The 8,245-nt window shown below is 34.2% G+C and overlaps 1 protein-coding gene across 1 annotated transcript in view; it reads left to right on the top strand.

Moving 5' to 3' along the window:
• Positions 1 to 193: 193 nt before the first annotated feature.
• Positions 194 to 8,245, top strand: part of LOC108913802 (zinc finger protein chinmo) — a 190,958-nt gene continuing 182,906 nt past the window's right edge. Inside the window, exon 1 of the mRNA XM_023454436.1 lies at positions 194 to 231. The gene's annotated coding sequence lies outside the window, so the exon portion shown is untranslated. The remainder of the gene's footprint in view (positions 232 to 8,245) is intronic.

Here is an 8,245-nt window from a genome sequence, read left to right as displayed (position 1 = left end):
TTGTTTTACGGGAGAAATGCATCGCTACTACACTGGCACGGTTTTTTGTTGAGATTTAAATATATATTATACATTTAGTAAATGTTGTGATACTTGTGATATGTTAGGTTAGATTATTTCGCGAGCGATTTCGCGGCTTACCATTCCCATTGTACCTGAATTTGCTGTGTGTAGTTATATGGAGGGCTAGAAAATCGAGTTTTATCCAAAATTCGTTGCATATTTCGCCAGGTAAGTGCATTCACCCTTACAACTGCACCTTATGACTGCGATGTTTATTCACCGTAAACCCTTGTTCGTAAAAAAAACCTTCATAGATGTAGGAAATTCAAAAAATGCGCGCATTGCACTTTTAGACCTCATGCACTGCTAGAAATTGCCCTATGAACGCTTTTGAATGGACTCAAGGCTGAAAAATCCATACATTTAACCCAGTTCGATAGGGGCCTTGAGAAAGGGGTTGCATAAAAGTGATATCGTCCTTTATATGTCACAGGGAAAGGGAAGGTGGTTTTCCCATAAAGGGTGGGCGCATATGCATGCGTTTCCAACTATCGATTGACTCATTGACTACCGTGTAATAGCGAAGAGCAAATAGCTAATCAACCCTCTCTTGTTCCCCCTTTTCTCCCCCCTTACACCTTCACAGGTAAAACCATTATGTGTTCCCTGCCATCGATAATTCGGATACCCGTGTAGTGTGCTCATTAGGTGTATAGGTTTCGTGTGGTCTCAAAAGCGGAGGAATCCCATCAGAAGTGGGATATTCTTAGGTAGTCCATAAAAATTGTAATTTATTCAAGATAACTTGTCATAATAACAAAAAGCCGGATAGTTTTAATTCTATTTTAATTTACTAGGGCTTTATAGGTACAGGTGTTTCGACACAATAGACTATCAATCAATCATTTTTGATTGAGATATATGTTGAGTTTAGGGTTAGGGATTGAGTTTAATTCACTTATCTGTGTGTTTATTTTAAATTATTTGCCATTATCCACGCTTTTTATTTATATTTTAATCGAAATAATATTTAATTCTAATAATATTTTTTAAATCTACTACATTTCTAACAAAATTAATAGGAGGTATACAATTAATTTGTGTTGAAGTTTTAAAAATGTGAAAATTAATGCATTGTAGCAGTGAAAGTATGTAGAATTATTGTCTGACTTGACGTAATGATATAAACAATACATTTTAAATATACGATCACATTCTTTTCTTTATCGAACAATATCGGCTTTTATTGTTTTTTCCTGAATTTTATCGTTAAAATCTGTGGCTAATCTGCATGTTCCGGTATTCATATTAATTCCATTCCTACATAAACCAAACGACATTTTTGCCACTATGGGTTTTCCCATTAATATATTAAAATAAAAATTATGATTTTTATAATACAGGAATCTTTATGCAACTAACTTTAATTTTTGTCGGGAAGTTAGTAGAATAATTAGACGTTTTTACATTGTTTTCTTAACAAAAAATCTCCAAACAAAAAAATATTTCACGTTGACATTAAATTAAATTTTCTTTTGTACTAAAAACTATAAACGGCGGGCATTCCGACTTGCGACTGCGGTTTTTCTCGTGTTTTTTACGAGAGAATTTCGGAATCGATAAAAATATATCCGTAAACAGTCGTGTGTCGATTGTCGGGCAAAAAAAATAATGAAAAAATGCTAATTGATATCCGTGCGTGCTGCCGCGCCGAGCTCGGCTAAAATTGGAGCCGACGAAGATTTTAAATTATTCGAAGGTGAATTAAGGAAAATAATACGTCAGCTGCCGCGGATATGCTAATTACCGGCAATTATAAGACCGAGAGAAAATGGAGAGAAACATAATTTAGAAAACGCATATTATAACCATTAATTTTGACCGATACGGATCGCTATGGGCCCGCCTGTGGCCCCAACATGAACAATGCCCGTGCTGCATGGGCGCCGGACTGGGGGGTTTTCAAAATAATAGGCCCGTATCAAACAAACAAATTTGTTTGAACGTTTGTTTGTTGTACCAACCATCGAGTTGTTTTATTCAAACCAAACGGATTCGGTGTAATTAGTAAAATAGTCGGTTTATTATTATTTTTTTAACAATGTTTTATTTTCTATTCACCTTCCATTTAATTGGGGAACAAGGATCATTAATAGGAAAAGTTAGGTTAGTTTGACAGTTTTATCAAACAATTTTGATAGCCAGGTCTTAGTAATTAATTAATTGTTGATAATACAGCGCATCTTTATCCATTTTTGATTTTTCTTTTGTTTTCGAGAATCTTGTAGCTATAAGCAACTTTGGTTGTTAGTAATTCTATTCTAAATGAGTATTATGTAATAGATATCACTGAAACTTATTTTAACTACATATTTTTATTATAATAAGTTGTTTCCAGTTTTTCTACATCTTATTTTTTTAATTTGCTTGATGTTCACTAACTGTAAAGACAAATATATCATCGACTTTATGATTCCGAAGGACAAGCAATTTCAGTTTACCATTCGTCAATACAATAAGATCATCAGCCGTTATTATTGGCTGTTGTTGATACTGCCAACCTAGCAACATAATAGCGCACGATACAATAACTGCCAATGTAAATGTAATGTAACTTCTTAATTAAAGATTTAATCATTTGAAAAAAAAATGGTTTTTCCGAGGAAAAAGATTGGTGGAAATGGAAATATTAAAGAAACAGGAAATAAGAAATTTCTTGAAGAAATATTTATTACAATATTTTTCCAGATGAGTTTTGAATAATCCTCAATACAAAAATGACACATTGTGACAATTTTTTTAAGTTTGGAATCGGGATGCCCTCAAATTTCAAATTGGTAAACCTCAACTTCAAATTAACAACAGATAAATGTAATATTTTATTTGAAGCAAATTCCATAAGTGATGCTTCTGATTCCAGAGTAACACTCTCTTGACCATTTTGAAAGCTTTGAAAATAATTTTTTGCATAATCAATTTATATCGACATATTGGCTAGACCTTATACATATACATATAAGATTTTACAAAGGTTCAATTTTTCCAAATTTATCAGTGTTATTTTTCTGGAAAAACGTTTTTTTAAGGCGCCCAATTTTCCCGAAATTTTTTTATCTCTATTCCTAATTCAGGAGTCTGTAATAAAATACGGCATTATACCACCACTTCACTATTTGACTATTATGTTAAGGAAGTCCCATAAAACTTTATGTTTATATATTTTACTTGGAAACAACTAGATTTACAGTTGTTAGTGTAAAATATAATATTTGGTCTTTCGAGACCGATATATTATTTAACTGTAGTTTTAAGGATACCGTTCGCGCAAAAAGGTGTTTTCAACAAAGATTTTAAACATTTACTAGTAAAACTATTTAGAGTTTACGGAATAATAACAGTTTTATATTGTAACACCTACTTTTAAAGGCAATGGAGGAAAACTGAATTTAGATGAGGATTAAATGTTATAAATTAGTTAGAAGTTTAAGTTCAAATGCCATAATTTTAAAAATATTATTTAGCAATATTAATACTAGTTATACCTAAGCTGAACATTGTAATTTCCAGTAATGTATTAGTTGTTATTGTTTATAACTTTAGCTGCATTTAAAATTTTTAGTTTTGAAATTACATCGATTTTCCTGCATTTTGTACAGTTAATGTATTATTTTGAAAGTATTTTGGACAGTTTAAATAGAAGTTCATTTAGAAACGACCATATTTCAAGTTGTTAATGTGAAATAAAATATTTGGTCCTTCGAGCCGGATATAATGACATTAGTATTTAACCGTAATCTTAATGTCGCGCCTCTACCGCCACAGATATCGCTATTATTTCATAAAAATTTGTTGACTTAGCCACTCGGTCGAATTTCGGCGCACGTCCATGCCGCTCGAAAAGATGCATAACTGCAATTCGCATCGACCGCTAGAACGCGGCCTAGCGTTACGAATTGCATTAAATTTCGGTGAAAATACCGTTCCTCGCCCGACGCACCGCGCTCACCGGCCCCTCGCCCCTCTCCCCCCGCCCGTTCCCGGGCCTCGCGAGCTCCCCGTTTTCGGTATGCACGGCAGCAGGGGCCCCCCTGCATCTGTATGCATAAAACGTGCGGATTTTCGCCGTTGTGCTCACCTAACGATCTACCGGGTACATGTGCCATTATTTATTGTAATGAGGACGCCAGATAAGAAACGCAGCGGGCCCTAGGAACGTTCCCTATTCACTCGGCGGAGCTCTGCATTACCGGCGGGGAAGGGACCGTCTACAGGACCGGATTGACCACAGGGCTAATGCATCTAGAGCCCGGACAGAGGTACACGACTATAGAATCAATCTTTAGGTAGCGGACAATGAATTCAGTATACTTTTAAAGCATCAAAGATGCTTAAAATTGCGTGACGCGTTGCATAAATGATGACAAGTAATAAATCGCAGCACGCTTTAATGGAGCAACGACCAAACAGATTGCACGGAGCTGTTGTCAACAAATAGCGCACCAGTGGCGTATACCGCGTAAAGTATACATATTAATAAAAATAAATAATAAATATACCTGTCATATTGACAGTGGATATAAAAATGTAATCCTTTACTTTACACTATAAATCATCAGTTAAATACATTCAACCAACAAAAAAAAACAATCGTATATGATATTTAGACATATAGTTGTTACGATCTCAATTGGAACCGCATAAAAACATTTAGCTCATAAATTCTATGGAATCCATAGTCGTCCAGAAAAATTTAGCCCTGTCTTGTCTAGATATACTATATTCCGAGCTATATTACCATATATACGATTGTCAAGTTTTTTGTTTAAAATCGCATTGTAATAAATCATATCTAAAGATTTATAATTATAATGAGGATAATCGCTTAATTTATTTCGAATCATGTGTAAAGTAGCAACTTTATTTTCTTTATACATATATTATAAATTGTGCGCCGCATTACATCTGGTAAAATCATAAATTTTCTTTAATTTTGTATTTTTCCGTTTCCTCGTTGTACCGTGATCAATCCTTCTTTAATTATGGGATAAATTGTCGTTTTTGATATCTTAGTTAATTCGCTAATCCGTTTCTTATTTTTTTTATCACATTATTCACTATTTTCAATTTTCAAATATTCATATATATTTAATATAATACGTTGACTTTGTACGTGTAATTCTTTGTTTTTAAACTCTTGAGTTTGTTTCGATACTTTCGACAAAAACCGGTTCCATTATTTGGGTATTTTCCTGAGTTATTTCGTTATCCTCCGCTTCAAAGAGTCTCCAGAGAGCCACGCTAAATTACTAGATAATTACATATACATTTATTTTAATAACCATTACCTCTTACTGATTACGATATGAACAAATAATATCAACTAATAAATAATAATACGTATTATACCAATAATATACCCCGCCAAGCAATGCTCTGCAGGGCACTGGCAAAGCGGCAAAGCTAAGTGAAACCTTGTACTACACAAAAAAATTATTTACGACCTAGTGGACCAATACAGGTTTGCCTTGATGACCTGCGTGCCGCCGTCAATTCTACATCGGGCGGACTAGTTTACCAATACCGGACTCGCCGAATTGCTATTAGAAGTATAAATTACGAGACGCATCATGGTCAAAGCATAGGAAGAAATTTCAGGAGAAGTGCATACGGTCCTGTGCTTTAAGATTTACAGGTTCCATTTGACATCGTAACAACTATAACTAATTTATAAATTTGGTAGTTTGGTAGCTGTGAATGTGTGTTTCTAACAAAATAATTTTCCTTAATTAAAACCAGTAATATACACTTTTAATATAAATTCAGGGAAAGTTAATGTTCTATAAAGTAAGGCTAAGTGGAGGAATTCCAAATATTAAGAAATTAAATATCAACAAAATAATAAGGTGCCTACTCCCATAAAGAGTGTAAAAATTGAAAAGGGGCTCCTCAGGATTTTTGGCCGAGTACGCCACTGTCCCTTAATCCGGCCCTGGGCGTCCCCGTCCTTTTTTCGGGAGGCGACGTGGTTCTTCTTTGTTAATTGTGTTGATGCGTTTTTAACGAGGGGTCAACCACCAGCGGCAGCGGTTGTTACGGCCCAAAAATTCCATAAGATTAGGGTAACAGGAATCACGTAAAGCAGACACGCACCTTAAGATTCGGTTTTGCTAACGAGATTTTCAAAAATAGCCTACTTGTATCGGTATTTCACGCGACGGCACTGGTTCCGGTGTTTATTTATGTAAAAGGTCCTTGAACGAAGGTGTATGGACGCCTTTAGACCTATATAATAAAAATACCCAATACGGCAGCGGTAAGAGTCCATATCTCGTATGCATTTGACTTTAAATATATTAAACACACTTTGTAACTCCTTCATAACAGCGTAAATAAGAAAAAATTGTAGTAAACCAATTAATTCAATAAGATTTTGAGCATAAGATTAATTCAATAAGATTTTGAGCCTTTGCAGATAATTCTCTTAAAACACCTGACTACTTTTCAAATCGCAGTGTCCAAGAAAGATAGATGCAGACATATATTTCTGTAAAGTTAATATTACTCTCTAAATATAATTAAAATGATTCGGATGTTTATTTTTCGGAAGCTTAGGAGAATCTATGAACGATTGTACATATTTTTTTTCCGGAAAAAATTGATTCAAAAAGGTTCATTTCCAAAATAAAAATTTACAGTGCGTGGCAAAACTATACATTATGCGAAAGAAAATCTGAAATCCAAAATACCGGGAAATCATACAAAAAAGTAATAAATAAATTGAGTCATGATTTGGAACTATACTATATTACCCACAATTTGCAACCAGCGCCTTCGCTAGCAGTGCGACGAACTATCCTACCTATAATTTTGTAAAAACTCTAAATATCTTTCTCCCGTAAGGATTCCTTCAAAGAAGAAAGGCCCTACTATTATGTCGTCAACTATTCCAGCCCACACATTTAATTTCTGTGGGTGTTGCGTATGTGTCTCTGCCATCCAATGAGGATTTTCCCGACTCCAGTATCTGCAAGTTTGATGGTTCACTGTACCATTGAGACAAAAGGTGGCCTCGTCTGAAAAAAGTATTTGCCGGTGTAAATCTCTATTTACTTGACATAAATCCATCATAATTTCACAAAAGTGTAAGCGACAGTCGGAATCGTCTTCATTGAGTTCCTGCACAAGTTGAATTTTGTAGGGATGATATTTTTCCTGCCTCAGGATACGTAGCACTGTGATCTAACTAATTTCATTATTTAATGCAACCAATCGTGAAATATTATGAGGATTTTCTACTATACTTACCAAAATGTTCTGTTTGTGATCTTCACTAACGATTGGACGTCCAAGTTTTGGAATATCTACAACATTGCCAGTTTCTCTAAATTTAGATTCTATCTTACTGACTGTCGATTGGCTGATACGGCGATCTGGATGTTTTTAATTAAATAAATCGCAAACTTCCTGCTGCGTTCTAATCTTATCCCCGCATCCGATAAGAATTAAAATTTCAATTATGTGTGTGACAGTTAAGTGTGCCATAATTCAACAATAATTTTTTATATCGCTTACAATACTTAGAAAGTCGGTATGACAGTGACACTTTGTAAAGATTTACACCACATAGGTGTAAAATCCATAAAAAACTACAGGCATTTCGAAAAACTAAATTTGATAACGTTTTTGCTTTATTTTAATTGATTTGGGTTTTCAACATTCGATCGTCATTTACTCGAAAACTTTCCTATGTAAGATAGCAACATTTTAATACTGTCGGATCGACAATGAAACGATCTTTCAGAATCAAGAAAAAAAAATAGGTGGTTGCTATTTAAAAAAATGTCGATAACGTCATTACTCGAAAACAAATGACGGTTGAAAATCGCCTTTTATGCTAAAATATGTATTTTTTAAATTAAAAATCGACCTGTTCGAGGATTTTTCCCAAACAAAATTTGTTTCGTTTTTATTGAATTTATTCCATACTTTAGGCGCGTACTGTGTATTATAACTGTTTTATTCAGGACTTGTTCCTTAAGTTTGTCCAGTACGTTATACAACACCCTGTATATTGTATGTTTTTAGAGAATTCACAGAAACTACCATAAGATATATTTGTTTATGTAAAAGCTGTAATCGTCACATTTTTAAATGTCTCTTATTAGACGCATCTGATGAATTAGGAGAATCTCTGCAGAATGAAAACGTACGCGTGGTCTCCTATGCGCATCTTACGATTTCT

The sequence above is a fragment of the Anoplophora glabripennis genome, unplaced genomic scaffold (assembly GCF_000390285.2).
Source record: "Anoplophora glabripennis isolate ALB-LARVAE unplaced genomic scaffold, Agla_2.0 scaffold80, whole genome shotgun sequence".
Lineage (NCBI taxonomy): Eukaryota > Metazoa > Arthropoda > Insecta > Coleoptera > Cerambycidae > Anoplophora > Anoplophora glabripennis.
The sequence above is the reverse complement of the archived record's forward strand: the minus strand, read 5'-3'. Positions and strand labels throughout refer to the sequence as shown.